At 34.4% G+C, this 22,262-nt stretch overlaps 1 protein-coding gene and 1 pseudogene across 9 annotated transcripts in view; one reads left to right on the top strand and one right to left on the bottom strand.

The window, feature by feature from the left end:
- The window catches only part of GRIA4 (glutamate ionotropic receptor AMPA type subunit 4), a 384,719-nt gene that overhangs the window by 307,403 nt on the left and 55,054 nt on the right, over positions 1–22,262 (bottom strand). The gene's annotated exons all lie outside the window — the stretch shown is intronic.
- On the top strand, positions 14,255–20,140 carry LOC123817338 (annotated as a pseudogene).

Here is a 22,262-nt window from a genome sequence, read left to right as displayed (position 1 = left end):
ATATCATATCTCTGCTACAGCATTGAGTTCTTTGAGGGCAGAGGCTCCATTGAAATCTTAGTGTTCCCAAAAATAATGTCTGTTATGGAGCTTTAGACCTAAAAATCACTATAAATGTCAACTTAAAAAAAACAATAAGTGATTACATATGTAATATTTCTAAAACAAATCCAACTCCCCAAATGGTGACATTTTATTTCTCATCATTATTGCCATCTTCATCATCGTCATCAACATCATCAATACCAACAAATTTATACAGTTCCTAAATTTTGTTATATCTTAGGGATCATTGTATCTTTCAAATAGGTCAGCACATGGGATAAATTTATAACAGTTTGTTTTAATCTCAGGTATGTTTTAGTGCATGTTTTTATAGTCTAGCAATATGTGTTTATACATGTGTTATTAAACAGTAGGTAATAGTATTTCAAACTATGCTTTAGTAGAAATGACATTTCACTTAGTCATCAAAATAATACTATGATGTGAGTACTATTGTTACGTTCATTCTACAGATGAGAAAACTCAGATATAGTTATTGAAAGCTTTTTAATTAAAGTCAAGCAAACTGTTTATTATCAACACACTTTTATAGACTTTAAGTTTGATTTTTCATAAAAAATGTAATTTCTCCTGGCTAAATTATAGAAGGAAAATATTAACATGTTATATATATTTCTAAAAAATTTTGTATTGTGTATTGCTTTTATTCCCTCACTTTTATTTTCTATATTTAAACACCAGTGTGTGTCTATTTGTTTACTCATCTTGTCACCCTCAGCACACCTACATCAATCTACTTGGGATGTTGTAACTGACTTATAAAAATCTGTATCACAGATCCATGCCTGTTTGCACTTCCCAGCATCCTGGTCTTAAACCAAAGAACCCACTACTAGCCAACCATTAACCAACCAACCAAGTAACTAGAAAAATAAAATCTCCAATGAACGTGATTTTCCTTTCATCTTTGTTCTAGCACCATGACTGTTTTCTCCTGAGTCAGTACAAAATCTCCAGGAAGCATGTAAGTTAGCTTATTTCCCTCAGGGTTCTACCAACTGGTTTTATGATCTCAGCTCTCTGTCCTTGGCTGTTCAAGTACAGAACTAGCATACAGTGAAGACATGCTTCACCCAAGATATGTATTCATCTATTTATATTTCTAGCCTAATTTTTGAAAATTCTTTATTTTGAAGAAAATTGATTTATTTGTATATAAAAATGGTAACAATGATTTTTTCCCCACATGTACACACACACACACACACACACACACACACCATGTCATAAGAGGCCAGTTCTGAGTGATCGCCATATAAACTTCAGGATCCAATGAAAAATTCAACATTGTCATTTAAAGATGAGGAAGTAGCACTGGCTAGTGTAGCTCAGTGGATTGAGTGCCAGACTGTGAACCAAAGGGTTGCTGGTTCAATTCCTAGTCAGGGCACATGCCTGGGTTGTGGGCCAGGTCCCCAATGCGGGGCACACGAGAGGCAACCACACATTGACATCCCTCTCTCTCTTTCTCTCTCCCTTCCCTTCTCTCCACAAATAAATAAATAAAACCTTTAAAAAAAGAAAAGGAAGTAAATTGAATATGAGACACACTCACACAGAGAAATATAAAGAAAAAACTGTTAGGCAAAATAATTTACCCATATAGTTTAAATATTTAATTTTGGAGTTGATTATTATTCTTTCATAACTTCATTTTTATTAAAAATGAATGGTTTTAGGATATGAAGGGTTTTTTTTTTAAGATTTTATCCATTCATTTCCAGAGAGGGAAGGGAGGGAGACAGAGAGAGAGAGAGAGACAGACCGAGAGACAGAGAGAGAAACATCAGTGTGCGGTTGCTGGGGGTCATGGCCTGCAACCCAGGCATGTACCCTGACTGGGAATCAAACCTGTGACACTTTGGTTCACAGCCCACGCTAAATCCACTGAGCTACACCAGCCATGGCTGATATGAAGGTTTTTTAATCTCTGGAAAGTCTCACTTAGATCAATCTCCAGCTTTGGCTAGAAAATGACTATATATGGTAGGTGGGTAAATACCCTCAAAATTCTGATGTGAAACATGTAAAGTTATGTATTTCTATCATTGAAATATTTTGATCACAGAAGTCATGAGAATATTGTGAAGTAAGCTTTATGTTCAACCCTAATCCCTTCATTTCAAGCACTTATTTCAGAAATATGCTTTTTAATTTAAACTTTGTTGTATTTTTCCATTACCATTTAGTTCCCTTGTACCCCTTCCCGTAGCACTCACCATACTGTTGTCCATGTCCATGAGTCCCTTTACCTTTTTATTCAACCCTATTCAGATTCTCTTTCCCCCTAATTCTATAAAGAGTAACCTTATTGGAGTTTGTTAATTTCTACTAGGATAAAAGTGACTGATTACTACTCTATATTAACCTACACAGAGCAAATCTAACCACATATGTATTGTAGATTGGTCAAATGTTAAAGTTGCCCACAAACTGTTAGATATTTTTTAAAAAGTAGCTTCTGTCATCAAATGAACATGATCTGGGTTAAAAAATAGTGTCAACTCTATTAAATATAAGGGAAAGTAAAATGTAAACTTGCTAAAATGTAAAATTGCAGGAACAGTGGGGTTGCCATACACATCAAATTATATTCACTTTGAGACAGCAGAAAAGACAAGGGATCAAGAAGAATGGAGACATTGCATTTCTTCTCTCTCTCTCTCCATCTATTTTTGACTTTGAAGAAAAAAGATGTAAGGATAGGCTCTAGTGCTAGGGAAAATGCAAATAAAATGATCCTTCTGCCAGGGCTAGCAGGCCAGTCTAGATAAGGAGGTTAGCTAAGGTGTACGGATAAGCGCTAATTAAAAACTTGTACCCAGGAGCTGCTTGCAGGAACTTGATGGCTTTTCAGTGAAGCTGGACTAAGCTTCAAAGTTAAGAAATAATTGTGCTTTCCAGTATCTACAGGTCCTGACCTCAAGAGGTCCTACTCTGCAAAAGCTGGTTGCTGGAGAAGCTGGACTTAAAACAGGGTTCTGGGTTTATTGTGAGGGGGATTATATCACATGACTTGCTGACACTGAGAAAAAAAAAGAAGAAAATACAGTTGTAACTGAGGTGTAACTAGACCAGCATTTTTAATTAGAAAATTAAATGTTCTGTTCAATATTTTTGGAAGACTTTGCTCTGGAAGGTGGTACTCTCTTGATATGTATTATGGCTTACTTCTGTGAGTAATAGGATAATACCTTGGCAATGCAATTTTAAATATGCTTAAAAATAACTGTACTTGAGCAACAATAAAAGCAGTTAAATGTAATTATGACAGTGAGAATTTTAGAAAGCTGTTTACAATAAGAGAAGTATACTATTGGGTTAAATTAATCTGAAATTCAGTTTAATTAAAAATTGTGTGGTTTTACACTAGAATTGAGACACCAAGTTCTGGGTCATAAAATAGGTCAGGAAGGATATATACAATTCACACACTTTACTGGTGAATTTGCTTTTCAATAGGGCACAAAGGTTTAAATTTGGCATTAGAGAGCAGGCAAGGGTTTGTAGAAAGTCACTTGGGCCTTTTCATTGTATCTTAAATGAGAAGTTTTGTCCCCTAACCTAATATATTCTTCCTTTTTTCTTACAGTGTCTCTAATTCATCAAATTCCATCTCTCCTTTGTGGCCCTCCAAATAACCAGGGTTATGAACAATTGAGCCACTTAACATTTTCATGAAAAAAATGCATGTATTGATTAGAGGTAGCAAATAATCATATTTTGAATAATGCCATATATAAGGAGAAAATCACACATCTATCCCCTGTCTCTCTCACTCTTTGGCACTTGCTGTTTATCTGCCTAGAATATTCTGGCCACAATTTATCCACCGGCTGTCAGTCTTCAGGTGTCAGCTTATATGTCTCTTCATTAGACAAGATCACCTAAACTAGGTCAGATCCCCTCGATATAAACATTATCTGAGTTTTCCTTCTGAGCCCCACCATCTTTGCTAATATTTATTTTATGTATATTATGTTTACTATCTACTCCCTGTTAACAGAAACTCTTTCTCATAACAGATGTGTGCAATGCATCTGTGCTGCAAGAATGATGAATGGATTGTAACCACCATGAGAATGTGACTTTCTATTTGATTAACCAGTGCATCTCTAGCACTTAACATAACCTTGTTGAATATTTGAGGCTTGATGTACATTGGCAAAAGTATGGATTTGTTTCTTATTTCACTTTATTTTCATCATACTTTCCTTATTTTTTACCAGAGACTGTGAAGGTCTGTTCAATGTATCAGATGTATACATTTGCATCCCATATATTTTCTGTCTTATATATAGGAGAGAGGGATAAATATTTAGGATGAAAGTAAGCCTAAGGGACTACCTGGTTTCTTCATAAGGCCAGTTTCTTCTCTACTTAGGGTTGCACATGAATTAGTTCTTGGATGGTGACTAAGAATATCATTTCTTTAAAAACAAATGGATCTCTTGGTGCTTATGATAGAAATAGAGAGAAAATAAAGAGAACTAAAAATTGATAAAGGTGACTATAAACATTTGTAGAAACATTAATGATCAGCTAAAACTCTATTGCATTTTAAGGGGAAAATCATGCAGGCAGTGGACATATTTCCATCTTCTAGGTGTGTGAAGAAGGGGAACTCATCTTTATTCTCTGTCTACCTAACCAGGATTTTGGTGACAAATCCACTAATTCAAAGTAATCTAGGTAGCAGGTAATCAAAAAATAGATGTATTATCTAATCCCAAATACTGCCATCCAGGCATACTAAGAATATTGTCTTTTTATATCCAGGAGACCAGTCATATTATTTTTTACTCACAAAAGGAATCAATACATATAATTATTTAAAATTCCAAATCTTCACATGACTTATGGGAAACAAAGCTACATTGAGTATTAAGTCATTTTTACAATTAAAGTTAGTAAGATTGATTATGTTTTTAAAATATGCTATCTTTATGTGAACATCAGTCAATATACTGTTCTCTAGTGTGTTAAAAATAGTAATGCATCAATGAAAACAATAATGGCAATTCTTAAAGAGATAATGATATTGCAAAGCATCTATCTTTAGAATAGATGAGGATTATATAAACCAGATTCTTTCCTTTCTCTATTGAAATAAGATTAAGGAAGACTGATTTTTTTCTATGTTACATCATTTAACTTACTTTTTCTCTGAAAATAAAGTCACCTAAACTTTTCTTTCTCTTTCAGTGTGGGTCACCCTACCAGGTGAAGAATCACAACTAGTTGAAGTGCTTGCTGAGGTAAGTATTTGCTGGGTCCACAGGACCAGTTACAGTAACAAAGACTGTAATTGTCATGAGGTTCTCTTTATTTTGTTATGAATATTTGTGCATACATATTTGTGTATTTATATGTATACAGTATTTTTGTTTTCTGTTCTCTTATACCCTCTCATCATGTAAAATAAGAATCATTGACTTTCTATCATGATATTCAAACGTTGCTATCTTTACATCAGAAAATTTAAGTTAATAGGATATCAGAGAGAAGAAGAAACACAACTCATAAGTGATGTTTACATCCTTTTCTCCAGGAAGGGTTTGTCTTTTCAGTTGTATGCAGGATAGTTGTACCATGATAGGCAGAAGTATGACCCTTTTATTATCTTTATTCAGGACTAAAATGTGGTTTGGGAGATGCATATAGGTGCATGGTTGACATGGGGTGAATTTGTAATGGTTAATTTTTGTGACAACTTGCATAGGCCATTTACCCAGATATTTGGTCAAATATTCTGGAGCTTTTTCTGAGGGTGTTTTTTGGGATGACATTAACATTTAAATCAATGGACTTTGTGTCAAGCAGATTACTTCTGTAATAAGCCAATTCCTTAGAATTGGTTCTGTTTCCCTAGAGAACCCTGACTAATATCTCCCCCAAATCAGAATTTCTTTAGTGGAATTCATAAATTTAATTTATTTTTATTATTTTTTCTTCTTTTTTAAATAAATATTCACCAGAGCATTCTGATGACACAGAGCTGGAATCTGTCCAAGTCAGAAAATTAACTGCAATTCTCCCTTTACTTATGACCTCTGTTCCCAATGACCCCACATCTTACCTTCTATGATGAATTACTAGCTTCATTTTACTTTTGTGGAAATAATATGCTTTTAGCTCAAACATTTTTGATAAAATTATCTCGGAATGGCTTATTCAGGATCTCTTCTAGTCATATTTCATTTTTATTTCTCTCTCTCTCTCTCTCTCTCTCTCTCTGATCATAATTTCTTGATGTGCTTTACTAACAATCTGAATGGCAATTTAACAGAGAGTCTTCTGTGGAAAAACACTTAGAAATTAATCTCAAAAACTAAAATCCAGAGGTAAACTTTGGAGATTACACATAGAGTTTATTTACGCTCTGTGTGTAATCTCTAAAGGTTATAAGAGTTGTTTAAATAAGTGTAGAATACAAAATCAGTGCTGCGTTCATAAGGTGTCAAAACCATATTGCATTCATGGGGCAACAATTAAGAATAGAAAGCTGAAATAGAAAAGCATTAGCTTCTCCAATTAAATATAAAATTACAATGAATAAAACAAGTGAGGCAATTTTCAACTATTACTACTCTCTTTAATCTCCTGAAATGTTTGCTCAGTAATGCTCAAGATAATGGGTAAGGCCCATTAAAGTTCTCAGTGAAAAGGGGAGCATCGCTATAAATGCTGAAATAGATTAATTATAATGCACAGGCATTATTGAGTCCCCACATGAACTTTACATATACTCAGGAGGATTTTTCCATTATTGTTAGGAACCCAACCCCTAGCTTAAGTAGAGGTTGTTCCCAGGCTATGAATTACATATGCTACAATGTTTTCTTAAAAGTGCATACTCAAATAGGAAGTGTATATGCAAGCACCAAATTAAATAAGAGAGATTGCTCCTTTATCATTTTATCCAATGTTTGTTCAGTATCTACCTAGTGGCAGGCACAGGGTGGAGCTTCAGTGATATACCGGGAGAGGAGATGGACATGGCCTTGGCACTCATAGAACTCATAAACAGGCTAATGGGAGATGCAGACAAGTAGGTGATTACAGTGCAACAAATCCAGAGTCCTTATCATAATTTACACATAGTTACACACTCAATCTATGTGACCTGATTGTTTAGGAATATCCCCATTGTTTATGCACACTAGCCACATCGACATTTGCAAAGGCTCTTCCCTGAACTTAGAATTTTTTATGCAGATGTTTGCGTGGCTAGTTCCTTCTGTTCATTTAGGTTTCCATTCAAAAGTTATCTTCTTTTCATACTTGAATTCCTGTATGACTGTGCTATTTTTTAAGTTCTAGGTAGAAAAGATAAGTCTGACAGGTGACTAAATTATTATTATAGACTAAATTATTTGTTTAGACAAGATAGATATAATATCTAGCACTTTCTCATGTTCTGAATTAAAGTTTTGCTTTTTTTTCCCTTAGGGAGGAAATACCTGGAGAAACCTCTTTGTCTGAATTTGTAAATTCATTTGAAAATAATTACTATTTCTATTGCAGTGCCTACTTTCTGTTTTTTTTTTTTAGCATCTTCTTTTTTGTTATTTTAGGAACTGGTCCTATAGTTCATTAGCAATGTTTTCTGTTGCAGAAAAATTAGGACAATGTTATACCAATTTATTTTCGGTCAGTTAACCTCTTGCTCAATTAACATTACAAGTTTCAGGGGTGAATTGCTTGACTGTGGTTATCACTTTGTCCTTCTCTTTAGTTCACCAGAGGGCACACCAGAGAGTTCCAGTGACTGCTCAAAGGCATTTTATCCTTAAGGTTTTATAGATTAATTATGAATCTGTGACTATTCTGAAGATACATAAAAGTTAGAAAAAATTTGATCACTTGGTTGTCACTTATTTGGAAATATCAAAAGCAATAATTTCATCCTAATGATTTTTACATGTATTTTAATTTGACAACATTATATAAAGCTACTTTTGTGCTGTTATATATTCTGTACTTAGTATAGCTGAATTTTTAAAACTGAATGCAGGTTTTCTTATTAAAATGTGACATAGCAAGTTATTTTTATTCATTTGTAGTAACTGAGCATTCAGTAGCAGATATGAAAAGGGAAATATTCACCTTCCTCTGTTTCTGCTCCTCAAGACTTTCTTTTCTCTAGCAATACTGAAGTATTTGAACATTTCTGTGGCTTTTAAAATATCTTTCTTATATCTTCCTTTGAGTTGAACCATACAGCTCATGCTTCAGGGCCCAGAAAAAGCATCACTTACTAATTCAAAGTTCACTTAAAATGTCACCTTCTATATGTAGCTTTTCCATCCTTGTCATTTAAATCTGTTTTCTTCTGTGGTCAGTATCCTGTTTACGTGCTTCTCTCTATATATTTGCACAACATTATTCTAGTTCTTTATTGACATGTCTCTTTCCCTCTTCTAAAAATAAAGTTTCTTGAAGATGGGTTACATCTGATTCATTTGGTAGCCCCCTCAGCCAGCACAATGTTTAGTACATACAATGTATAACAGGGTGAACTACCCCAGCATCCAGAATTCCAGAGAGAGCTTTTCTGTATGTGGAAAGTAGCATGTTAGGGGATAGAATACTTAACTCCAAATTACACTGTTGTGTGAAGGTCATGTACAGTAGCTGTAATATTTTAGCTGTATGAGAGTCACAGGACCAGGAATTTCCTTCCTGGTGCCAAAGAGGAAGCAGCTTGGGCAGGGTCAGGTTGGTAGAGAGGGAGAGATTTCTAGAATCTGTTATGTGAGACTGAGGTAAACAATACCTAAGGTACAAACCTTCTTTCATATCTCCATGAAAACTTTAACTAGGATAAGAATTGCTACAATTTATATCTTAAGACAAGTACCATATGATTTCATTTATCTGTGGAATATAAAAAACAAAACAAATAGTACCTAGCAATAAATTTAACTGAGGAAGTAAAAGACCTGTACTTGTTAAATTTAGAACACTGAAGAGTGAAATTGAAAAAAAATACAAATAAATGGAGGCATATACCCTATTCATGGATTTGAAGAAGTAACATCATTAAAATGTCTGTACTACCCAAAGCAATCCATAGATTCAACACAATTCATATTAAAATGCCAATGGCATATTTCACTGATCTAGAACAAAACTCTAAAAATTTATATGGAAACTAAAAAGACCCTGAATAACTTCAACAATCTTGAGAAAGAAAAATAAAGTTGGAGGGATTATAATACCTGGTATAAAACTAAATTATAAAACCACTATAACCAAAACATACTGGTACTGGCATAAGAACAGACACATAGATCAATTGATCAGAATAGAGAGCCCAGAAATAAACCCATATCTTTATAGCCAATTAATATTTGACAAAGCAACAATGGAGTAAAAACAGTTTCTACAAAAAATGGTGTTGGGAGAACTGAACTCATACATGCAAAAAATCAAAATTAGACCACCAACTTGCACCATACACCAGAATAAAATCAAAATTAATAAAAGAATAAAATATAAGTTATGATACCATAAAAATTCTGGCAGAAAACAAAGGCAGCAAAATTGGCTGCTATCCCATGTAGTAATTTCAGATATCCTATGTAGTAATATTTTTGCCAATATGTCTCCTAGGGCAAGGGAAATAAAAGAAAAAATAAATTTAAAAGCTTCTGCATGGGTAAAGAAACCATAATAAAAACGAAAAGGGAACCAACTCTACAGGAAAACATATTTGCCAATGATACATCAGACAAGGGTTTAATCTCCAAAATATATCAAGAATTCATATGACTCAACAACAGGAAGACAAACAATCTAATTAAAATATGGGCAAAGGATCTGAACAGGCACTTCTCTAAGGAAGACATACAGAGGGCTCCTAGACACATGAAAAGATGCTTAATATCACTAGCCATCAGAGAGATACAAATTAAATGCACAATGAGATACTACTTCACACTGGTCAGAATGGCCATCACAAATAAATTAACAAACAAAAGGTGTAGGTGATGATGTGAGGAAAAGGGAACCCTAGGGCATTGTTGGTGGGAATGCAGACTGGTGAAGCCACTGTGGAAAACAGTATGGAATTTGCTCAAAAAATTAAAATGGAACTTCCTTTTGACCTGGCAATTCCACTGCTGGGATTATACTCTAGAATCCTGAAACAGCAATTCAAAAGAACCTATGACCTTCAATGTTCCTAGAAGTGCAGTTTACAATAGCCAAGTGCTGGAAGCAACCTAAGTGCCCATCAGTAAATGAGTGGATCAAAAAACTATGGTACATTTACACAATGGAATACTATGCAGCAGAAGGAAAAAAGGAGCTCCTACCCTTTGCAATGGCATGGGTGGAACTGGAAAATATAATGGTAAGTGAAATAAGCCAGGCAGTGAAAGACAAATATTGTATGATATCACTTGTAAGAAGAATCTAATGAACAGAATAAACTATCAAAATAGAACAAGAGACACAGAAACACTGAACAAACTGACAACAGCCAGAGGGCTGGAGGAAGGGAGATAATGGGAGAAAGTAGGGGAAAGGACTAGTCAAAGAACATGTATGAATGACTCATGGACATGGACAATGGTGTGGGGATTGACTGTGGGAGTAGAGGGTGGGATGCGTGGAGGAGGGCAAAAGGGGAAAATTGGGAGAATTGTAATAGAATAACAATAAAAAAGTGCTTTGGAAATAAACAAACAAACAAATAACAAATAAACAAAACAACAAAACAAAAACAAAACAACAAAACAACAGAACAAGCTGATGGTTGCCAAAAAAGAGGTAAATCAGGGTGATGGGTGAAATTAAAAATAAAATAAAATGAAATAAATTAAAACAAAACAAAAACCTAAAAAAGAACCAAATAAAATACTTCATTCTAATTTTGGCCAAGTTTGTAGTAAGTTTAATAGTCTAATCCTAGTAATAAAAACTTTGGAACCATAAATTTAATTTCAAAGACACAAATTCAAAAACCATTAAAATGAATTTTTTAAAAAATGTAAATTGTTAACAGATATTGTAGAGAGTAACACATATAGAGTTATATATGAACTTACTGAATGTCTACTGTACTAGTAATGTAAGTATTTCTTTTCTCTAGAGCTTTCAAAATTAGTTAATTTCTGTTTTGCACTCAGGTTAAACCTTTTTGCTCCTATAATTAAATTAATAACATTAAGCTTTATTTTTGCTATTTATTTTTAACTTCATAAATATGGCATTATCATATGAAAAAGAATGCTGAAATCCACTTTTGGCATCACCCACATACCCATTTCTTTCTCTGCAAGTAACTATTACCAGTTCATGTATACAATTACTGACTTCTTCCTATGCACTTATACACACCCATATAACCTATAGAAACCTTCATCTGTTTTTGTAGATATTTTTATATATGCTATCTAATTCACTTTTCCTATGAACTAAAAGCAACTTCTATTCACTCAAATTGTGGCATAGTATTTCAATGTAAAAGTATGAAATTATTTATTGGGCCATTTCTGATGAAAAGGCATTTGGTTTGTTTCTGTATTTTTCCTAATACAAACAATTCTGCAGTGAAATACTTAAACTGCCTTCTGTGGACTTATGTAGGTATTTTTCTAGAATAGACATCAAAAGCTGGTCCCTAGGGGATATGCATGTATTTTTAATTATGTTATTTACTACAAAAATATCTTTAAACAGCGGCTATAACAATTTTTATATCCATCAGTATTTTAAGCACTTACCTACTTCCTTATTCATTCCAATATTTAGTATGCTCATAATATACTACATTTAAAGAATTCTCTGTTTTATTTACTAACGCATCCCCTATGCCGAATATATTTTACGTGGCTCACTGGTGTTCATTAAATACTTATTGAATAAATTAATAGATCTATATATGTGAGACCTTTAATGTGAAAGAATCAACTTTTATAGATAATATTTGGCACTGTAATTATATCCTATAAGTCACTATAGTTAGCCAAGAAACAAATAAAATGATTTAAAATATGTGAAATATGTCTATATTCTATATTTCTCATTTTTCCAGTTGCATAATTAAGTATAAAGATCAGAATATGTAAATTACCAGATTTGTCAAAAACTGTAATCACAAAATATTTAAAAATAGTTTGTGGATTTTAAAAAAATAAAATACAACTCATCATAAATCATTCCTACCAACTACTGTAAACAATCGAGCATTACAGACATAGATTGGCTAAATTCAAGATTATAGGAAACCCTGAAACTAACTGGGTAATGCTCTGATTTTCTATATAGATCATTATAAATCTTATTCTTTAAAAAAAACAGTTCAAAGATAAAATTGAATTCTTCTTGGGGCAAAATGTGATCTGAGATAGACTTTTTAAAGGTCAAATTATGTTACTTAAGTTTTCTATTAAAAATTAAGCAAAAAAGGAACTCTAAAAATTAATTAAATTTACTGGTCAATAATCTAACTATGGTTTGAATCCTAAATACTAGAAGTACTCTTCTTTGACCAAGTCATTAGGCAGGTGGCTCAAATAATTACACTTTTATGGAATTCAAAATGTGCAGAAGACTTAAGAAAATTTGTTTCACAAATTTTCACGCCAATTTTCTATTTTTCTTATACATAAATCCAGATAGCTTTTTACAAAGCACAAGGGGAGACCACGATTCTTGAGAATTGCTCTCTATCGTCATCAGTTCATACTTAAATATTTGAAAGTAAAAAGCAACTCAAAAACTGTGCCATTAATTGACTGCTTTCCTGAGTTTCAGCTGTAATGAACATCCTGAAAAGAACATGAACCTTCTGCCTGTCAGCTACTGGAAGAACAAATCCCCCGAGGAGCTCTTTCAGTACTTGAAAAATGGTCTCCAGGCAGAGATTTCCTTTTTTACATAGGCACTTATATCTTCAATTCTTTACAAGTCTCTGAGGTTAAGAAAAGAGGGTTAATACTTTAATCAGTAAAATGTTGGCCTAGTGCCACTGAGGTTTTGATTTTACAACAGAACTCATTGCCTGATCGACATTTGTTTTATTTTTCATGGGGTAAAAATTTTGTTCTATATTACCAGATAGTGATGCTAAAGTAACCTTCTATTTTTTTTGTGCATAATCCTTTTTTAAACTTGAAAATTGGGTTTTCTCATTGATGCACATTTTTAATTTCCAGTAGTAATAACTATGGTTCAATGTATACAGACATCCTATCTTAATGGAAAGGCTAGAATAATTGAGGTTACTGCTTATGCCAGTAAGTTCAAATTTGCTGGCATAGTGAAGCCATATCATCCAACCACATAGAAGTTCACAATTTTTGCTTCTGTCTATAACTATATTATAGCCTATATTTGCCCAGTCTTACTGCTATCTTCAGAGGTTGTCTGCTCTGTCCTTTTTCATTCAACTAATAATAGAAAAATTATCCAAGGCATATGGGTTTTTAAGTCATCTAGCTGCTATTATGTTACAGAGATGTGACCTTGACTACTGGAATAAAGTTAAAAATCAACCTGTCCCCTTCATGCACTCACACACACATTATCTACTTTGCTAAACTCATTCCAAAGCAACATTGCTAAAATTAACTACAAAATTAATTTACTTGCATTGTAAAATGTTAATATACCATGACATACACAGGTTATCAAGTATGTGCACATTTCATAAACATGATTATAATAAATTAGAAGAATATTTCACCATTACATAAAATAAATAAATATTAAGAATGCTAATGTTCTGTTTTCACATGCATTCTCCACATTTTAGGTGCCTCTCAGGTTAAGTAACCCATTGTACTTCAGATATAAAATGGAACTTAAAATTGATTGCATATGTAGATGGTTGTTAAGAATATCTTTCTTTAAATCTCTGTAAATTAAAAAAAACCTGGAACACAATAAAACCCAGTAACAGTAAAAAGTTAGGTATAATTTTCTCACTTAATATTTTTGTGTTTAAAATTATATTCAATTGACCTGACAATTTGATGTAGATAACTTTAAGAAATAGTCTTATCTGTGATAAAATTTCTGAATATATTAATAAATACTTTATGCACATGTGTTTTAAATATTTTATCTTTTAAGTAAAATAGATAACTACTAAATAAATGCAATAAAGTTATTTCATGTGAGATGGAGGAGGAAAAAAATAAGACTGGTAAGATAAGAGCTGCCATTTGTCATAATGAATGAAATTCTCCGTGAATGGATAAAGCCCTTTCCAAGTCCTACAGAAAGTAAGAGTAAAGGGTAAAACTGCTTTTATTTATACAGACTGAAGCATTCATCTTTGTATCAATTTAAGAAGGGGTTCCTTCTCAAGGTAAATAATTGCCAAGGTTTGTGCTCCACGTGTAAGCAACACATCTTTCCAGTGCACAGGTAAAACTGCCTCACACTTTCTGGCATCAACAATGTCTTCCAACTCAACATTTATTTATCCACCAGGAAACATCAGAATGAATTATCTCAGATTCTTCTAAACTTTGACTGTGTTAGGGCAATGGATCAATGAAAAGATTCTTCACTTCAACTTTTCTGCACTTCTCTAAATTTTCATTTATTGAGTATATATTACTTCTATTGTAGAAAAATAACCCCAGAACTTTAGAGTGTGCAATATTCTCTGTCCTCGCAGAAATTAAAACGTGGCAAGGAGGACAGTTTTACAACTAGCTACATGACCATAAGAAGAACACTACAATCACAGCTCACCATTCTTGGGGAGCCCCCGACGGAAGGAGGTTGAGTGAGACTCACAGGGAAGCAGTTTGTGAAAGGGACTTCCAAGGATGAACAATGTTTTTATCTGATCAAGAAAAGCATTCCAAGGGAGAGGTCAGCAAGACCCTGCTCAGAGCACGCTGGAGGAAGTGCAGTTAAAATGAAAGCACAGCCTTTACTTGATGTGGCCACACCAACTGTCACCCTCCTCCAACCTAATGTTTAATCTTGATTAACCTGTAATTCCTCAGTATTCTTTGGATTAAAATCGATGTCTTATTTTAATGTTCACATCAAATAAGACTCTATGCTTTATCTATCTCAATGTGAAGATTATTTAAAAAAATGAAACTGGTTTTAAAATTAAACAGAAAACAAAATAAAAAAGGGGTTCCTGCTAATTTTATATTTTCCCAACTTCAATGCGAAGGTCAGTAAATTTATCTAGATTTATATATCATATTTATGTATTTATAGTTTTTTATTAATGTCACTTCCAATCTGGCACTTTAATGTGTGTTTTCACATTATTATTGTTGTTACCATTATTTTTTAATAATTTCCAAATGAAAGGCTAGTCTCAACCTCTATAGCTCCTGCACCTGGGACAGCACTTTCACTTAATTTATTCTTGGTTTCTATCTTCGACAAACTTACGGTGTAGGGGCAGAATAGGCAAGTGCAATACAGTGAGATAGGTAATGTGAGCAGTTGCATTGAGGCCATGGGAACATGCAGGTAGGGTCCTAATCTGGATGTGGTGTGGCAAGGAGGGCTTTTGTATCCTTAAGGATACAAAGTTGAGTCCTGACCTTTATATCCTGAGTGACAGGTAAACAGGAAAGATTTAGAGAAAGAGTGGAGTATTCTTGGCATACAAAAGCATACACATAGATCCAGGCATGGTAAACAAGAACACGGCATCGAAAAAATGAATTCTAATGACTAGAACACAGGTGGCTGGAGGTAAATGGTATTCAGTAAAGCTGGAGAGGTGAGTTGGAATCAGATAGGACAGTCATTTTTAGCCATGTTCAGGTTAGAGTTATTCTAAAAGCAAAGGAGGTAGATTAGAACAGCTCAATCAAGGAAGTAAAGTGTATGATATGATTTTGAATTAAGAAAGTTAATTTAGCTATTTGAAAATGTGCAACCTACTCAAAAAATAAAACGTTGAATGAATGCTGGTATTTAATAACATACCTCATGTATGTGTATGTTTGAAAAATTTATAAGAAAATATAAGAATAAAAACACATATTTTAGATTGTTTAAGTAATAAAATTGACAAAAGTAATTTTATTTTCCTAATAATGAGTTCTTTAATTAACTTATATATTATTTCTTAAAGTACTCCAGGTGAACTAACTTGGGGTGATGGCTGCATCTCTGGGTTAAAATGACTGGTGATAATGTAGTAAAGTAAAATTATACCCAAATATTTCAATTTGAGGAAGCCATTATCATTGGCATTACAGATTAATAGTGAGCTCTGCACTGGGAAGTTGTTCTCAATTTTATGTTTAGAAAGTTAACATATTTCTTTGGGGCTACTGGACTTGTCTGTTTGGAAAAGTTTCAAAGTTGGCTTTTAGCATTAGAAAGTGTCCTTCAATTTGTATTATATTTATAGTAAACCAAATATAGTAGTATTAAAACAAGTATTTTCTTTGGTAATTAACTTCATTTTTCACTAACAAAGAACATCTTTTTTTCTTAGCTTTGAAGCTGAGTGGATAAGACTAAATACGCATTTTAAAAATGTGACTACTGAGAATACACATCTGATCATCTCGTAGCAGTTGGCCCAGCCTGTGAGTGTAGTGGACAGTGAATTACTAGATTTGAATAAAAGGCAAAATTTATGATTATTGAATTTTCTAATTGTATACCCACCTGAACGGTAAGAGAATTGTAGTAACTAATCTGAAAATTGTGTTATTCATAACTCTAAATCATTCTATTTACACTAACTTAAAATTTCATTTTGTGCTATTTCCTACTAAATATCAGTTTTGAAAAATATATGTTCACTGGAGTCAGAGGTTTAAATTCCAGGTAGAGTAATGAAGCTGTCTCTCTCCAGTGGTAGAGGAATAAACACTACAGCAGCATATCTTGACAGGTGGTGGTAAATGAACACAGTCATCTAAATCAGCTGATGCTCTCCTTAGACAGCAACATTCTCAACCCCATTAAAGCTTCTGTGGTGGGTCAAGTCTGAGGATGTACATTTTTAACAGAGCCCCTCAATACCAATTGTACTAATATTAATAAATATTTCCTAAAGGATAGGTTACATTGCAACCATTACCTTGTCTGACTTTTCTTCTCCTAATATGATGATGTTAACTATACGACTAATTCTGAAGTTATTTAAATTCTTATTCTGATCCTCATTTGATCTATTACAAAAGTGAAACATGAAAGCTCTTTTGACTATCTCCTCTATATGGTGTTTTAAATTCCTTCTCACTCTTCCCCAAGCCATTTCTGGGTCTATTTTGATAAGAAGGAATAGTAGATATAAAAATGATTCCACAAAGATGTCTATATTTTGATCCCGGGGGATTGTGAATATCTTATCTTTACAGTACAAAAGGGATCCTGCAAAAACGATTACAATTTTGAGATAAGGAGATTATTTTGTATAAGCCAGATGGTCCTAATCTAATCACATGAAACCATAAAGCAAAGAATCTTTACTTGAAGATGTGGTCAGAGAGGAAGATATAACTTTGGAAGAAAGGTGCAAAGAGATGCATTGTTGCTGACTTTGAACCTGCAATAGGGAACCAGGAACTGAGGGGTGCAGGTGGTCTCTGGAAGCTGGAAAAGGCAGGGAAACAGGTCTTCTTGAGGGCTGCCAGGAAGGGACGAGAGAACCTCCTGAAATACTAATTTTTAGCCCAGTAAGATCCCTTATCAGACTTCTTCTCTAAGAATTTTAAGAAATTTTTGCTGTCTTAAGCCACCAAATTATAATATAGTTATATTATATAACTATAATAATAATTATGATAGCCTGTCATGGCAGAAATAGAAAATAAATATAGAAGGCATTGGCTTTGATTTCACCTATGTTTGTTTATTTAGAATACAGATACTGATATGACTGGTAGTTGTCATGAAAAAAAGATGTTATAGTTATTACCAGTTCAACTTTTAAAATTTTAGCTAAGGTTGATAGAGATTTATAACAAATGCATTAATGCATGTTAAACAAAGGTATTTAGAACTGAAGATTTTATTGTCAAAATTATGTTTGTTGCATACACTGTTAACTGCTGAGAAACTGAAATATTTTAATACAGGTAGAACTAATCAAAAGTAGAACTAATCATTTACCTTAGTTTTGGTGGTCTTAGCCACAAACTTCCACTTTCTGTGTACATAATTTCTCATTTGGAAGATCAATATGATAATGCAGAGCCTTGATCTTTAGGGGCTCTGATTAAAATGAGACAATACACACAAAGACAGCATATGAACTTTAAAATGTTCTGAAAATGTAACATGCTTAAATATTATAGTAAATTATCCATGGGAATTAAATTACCTTAAAATAAATCAGTGTAAACACAACAGAAGGATTTTATGTGCATAGTATACTTGAATACAAAGGCACAATACATATTAAGGTTCTTAATCTCCTTCTCAGAGTCTAGAAGTAAACTTTTCTGGAGGTTGTCTTAAATTTGTATTATGCCTTATATTTACTATCTCATCTCAAGGGAACACAGGTGATTATTTGGGAGTCCACAGGGTGCTTTTTCAACAATTCTCTTCGGTATAGAAAAATAGACATTTAAAATAGGTGAAACGGGTGTATTCATCCATATTCAGAGGCCTGTGGAAACAACTTTGCAAAATGTGAATTTTAGACCTCACCAGAGAAAGTTCTTTAAGAATGACTAGAGATGAACAATACAAAATTAAGTGGTATACAAAACAGTTTGACACATACTGTTTACTCACAAACATAGTACTTCCCTGCTATGACCTGGAAGTCTACTGGGTTCCTGGCATACAGAAGAATGTATGTCATACACATGTATGCAAAGTCTTTGATCTCCAAGTTTGATGAGAGAATAGAGTTGGGGAGACCAATAAGTGACCCATTAAGTACAAGCATTGTGATTAGTCCTGTGACAGATGACCAAAACATTCTGTGTGAAGAAGAGCAGCTGGTCTTGTGAAAGAAAGTATGCAATTTTATTTGTCTAAGAGTTTTGTTAGAGTATTCCAGACAGAAAGGACAGCATGAATAAAGGCACAGAAGTGTGACTGTGTATTCTGTATAGTTGGGTTTAAAGAGGAAAATGACCTTTTTTTTTAAAGGAGAAAAAACGCTTGTCCAGTTTTTCTTCATCTCCTGGGAGGTAGCAGGAAATCAGCCTGCTTGATTGGCTTTAAGGCCACAGATGTGCCCCCTACTGCCATTGTGAAGTTCCTGGTGGCTGGCACAGCTATCTGCATTGTAGATCTCATCACCTTTTCCCTGGATACCACTAAAGTCAAGTTGCAGATCCAAGGATGAAAAGCAGGAGGCAGTGAAAGTGCAGCCAGTGTCCAGTACTGTGGTACCATCATGACCACAGTGCACACTGACTGCCCCTGCAGCCTCTACAACTAGCTAGCTGCCAGTTTGCAGTGGCAGATGAGCTTTGCCTCTGTACAAATAGGCCTCCAAGTCTTTGTCAAACGGTTCTACACCAAGGACTCTGAGCTGCTTGCATTGGGAGTTGCCTCCTGACCACCAGCACTACAGGTGCCTTGGCTGTGGCTGTGGTTGAGCTCCTGACTGTGGTAAAGGTCGCATTCCAGGCTCAGGCCCAGGCTGGAGATAGCTACAGATACCAAAGAATTGTTGATGCCTACTAGAAGACCACTGCCCAAGAGGAAGGGTTCCAGGAACTTTGGAAAGGGATCTCTCCTGATATTGCTCATAATGTTATTGTCCACTGTGCTGAGCTGGTGATTACAACCTCATTAAGGATGCCCTCCTAAAGGCCAAACTCATGACAGATGGCCTTCCTTCTCACTTTACTTCTGCCTTTGGGGCAGGCTTTTATTCCACATCATTGCCTCCCCTGTGGATGTAGTCAGGACAAGATATATGAACTCTGCCTTGGACCAGTATAGCAGTTCTGGCCACTGTGCCCTCACCATGCTCCAGAATGAGGGTCCCTGAGCCTTCTACAAAGGATTCATGCCCTCCTTTCTCCATTTGGGTTCCTGGAACATGGTGATATCCATTACCTACTAGCAGTTGAAACAGGCCCTCGTGGCTTCCTGTATTTCCCAAGAGGATCACCTCCCCTGCTGCCAACCTGACCACCTCTAGCTTGGCTTCAGCTCCAGGCAGGCCCTGCTTTCCTTTTCCTCCTCCACTCCTTCCTTTCTCTTCCCTTCCCTCACTCCCCAGCCCTTCTGCTCCCATTTCTACCACCTCCCTTCTCTCTCCCCACATTCCCACCTCTCCTCCCTACCTCATCTCCCTATTGCCTCTCAGTAGGGTTGACCCCAGTTGACACTGTGGGAGGCCTGACAACAGCCAGGATCCCAAGCTTGTCAGTCCCTTGAAAAGTTCAACCCAACTCTTCAAGATTGCATCTCTAAGCCCAGAGAGCACATCACCATAAAAAAAAACTCAACCTTAAAAAAAAGTTTTGTTAAAGGATTACAGACAGAAAGGACAACATGAATAAAGGCACCATGGTGTGACTACACATCCTGTATGCCTGAGTTTAAAGAGGAAAATGAAATAATTTTGAAAGTAATGGTATGGCAAACAAACTATATCCATGTATAAACACATATGTAATGATACTATATATATATCATCTTATATGTATAAGACTATATATATATTAATATAATATTACTATTATAGATATAAAATTAGATATTTAACTGGTACAGAGAGTACATTAAGGTCCAAAGTGATTAGTGTAAAGCAAGAGTGGAAGTGGGAAGACAGCATAAGAGAGGACTGATAGGGACATCGCAGTGATGATCAGGCTTTGGTGACTGACTAAATGGGCAAGTGTGGGAGACATTATAAAAGTGAGTCCAAGTTTTTTTTTGATATATGTGGCTGAAATGCACAAACTCTAAGAAAAGCAGCAAATGATAGACAGTAAATTTTTTTGGACTTTGTGGTGCCTGTGACCTCTAGTTGGCAACGTTCAGCAAAAGGTGGGAAACAGATGAATGAAGCTGCAGGAAAGATTTTGGGATTAAGAATTCTTATTTACATTTTTAACCACACTGGCTGGCACAGACATACACACAAAAGATCAAGAATTGATCAAAGTGATGGTTATGAATTGTTAATTAATACATGTTTCTATGAGAGCAATAGTGCTATCAAAGTTATTTCATAAATTCATTTTTACTCAAAAATTACAACAAATTTTGGGGAGACCCAGAGAAAACTAGAATGTGGTAGAGCTCAAAAATGACTGTTAGTTATTTTTTGATACTTAAAAATTTTTAAAGGATTAGTTGTATAATTCAAAATAGTAAATAAACAAAACAAGGGGCCACTTCTTTCTGAGCTACTTTTCAAAGCAGTCTTCTCAGATGATAGGGGTTAGGCTTGGCTTTGACAGCTTCCCCTCCATCTTCACTCTGCAGCACTGTGATTTCTAGGCTTTCACAGCCTTTCCCATTGTCAACACGGTGCTTATCACTATAGTGGTTTATATCATAACCTCTAATAAACATTAAATCCAGAGAAGATAAATATAGCACATTTCTATAAATGGTACTTTACCGTTTCCTTTGCTGGGAGCAAGAAAAATGCAGCACAAGGCATACAGTTCCTTGGGCTTTTCTTAATTAAAAATATTAAGTTGCATTACTTTATCTATGGTATGGGTATTTGAAGTAGCTATGAATGTGTGCAGTTGTCTTATGTGGCTTTGAAAGTCTCTGCACTATAGCTAGAGAAGCCCATTGTAAGAATCACTTCATGTCTTTTGTTTGGCCACATGAGAGAATGAAGACGGTAAAGGATCCTGGCACCATGTATTTCCATACACAGTGAAGAAAGCACCTAACTGATTTAGGAGAGACACTTAAGGGCTTGAAAGTTTAAGCATGATCAAAAATTAAGCAGTGTTTAGAAGTAAAACCAAAGGTGGAAATTAAATAATGTTTACTGTAAGGCAAAGAGAGATGATCAGTGTAAGAAGTTACAAACAACAACAAAATAACGAAAGCCAGTATAATTTAGGTAAAGTAACCACAGTGTTTACTAAGCTGTTCTTTTATGAATAGCTAAATAAAAAATGTGGAAAAAATAAACACATACCAAAAGAATTCTCTTCAGTAATTTAGTTATACAATTATAATAATGCCAACAAAGAACAGCAGCAAAAATGTATTGAGAGCTTATTCTGTGCTAAACACCACTGCAGTAGATATATGCTTTATCTCATATAAAAAATTAGGTTTTCCAG

Source organism: Phyllostomus hastatus, unplaced genomic scaffold (assembly GCF_019186645.2).
Source record: "Phyllostomus hastatus isolate PE091 unplaced genomic scaffold, TTU_PhHast_1.1 phas_contig_113, whole genome shotgun sequence".
NCBI classification, from domain to species: Eukaryota; Metazoa; Chordata; class Mammalia; order Chiroptera; family Phyllostomidae; genus Phyllostomus; species Phyllostomus hastatus.
This window is presented reverse-complemented; position numbering and strand designations above follow the sequence as displayed.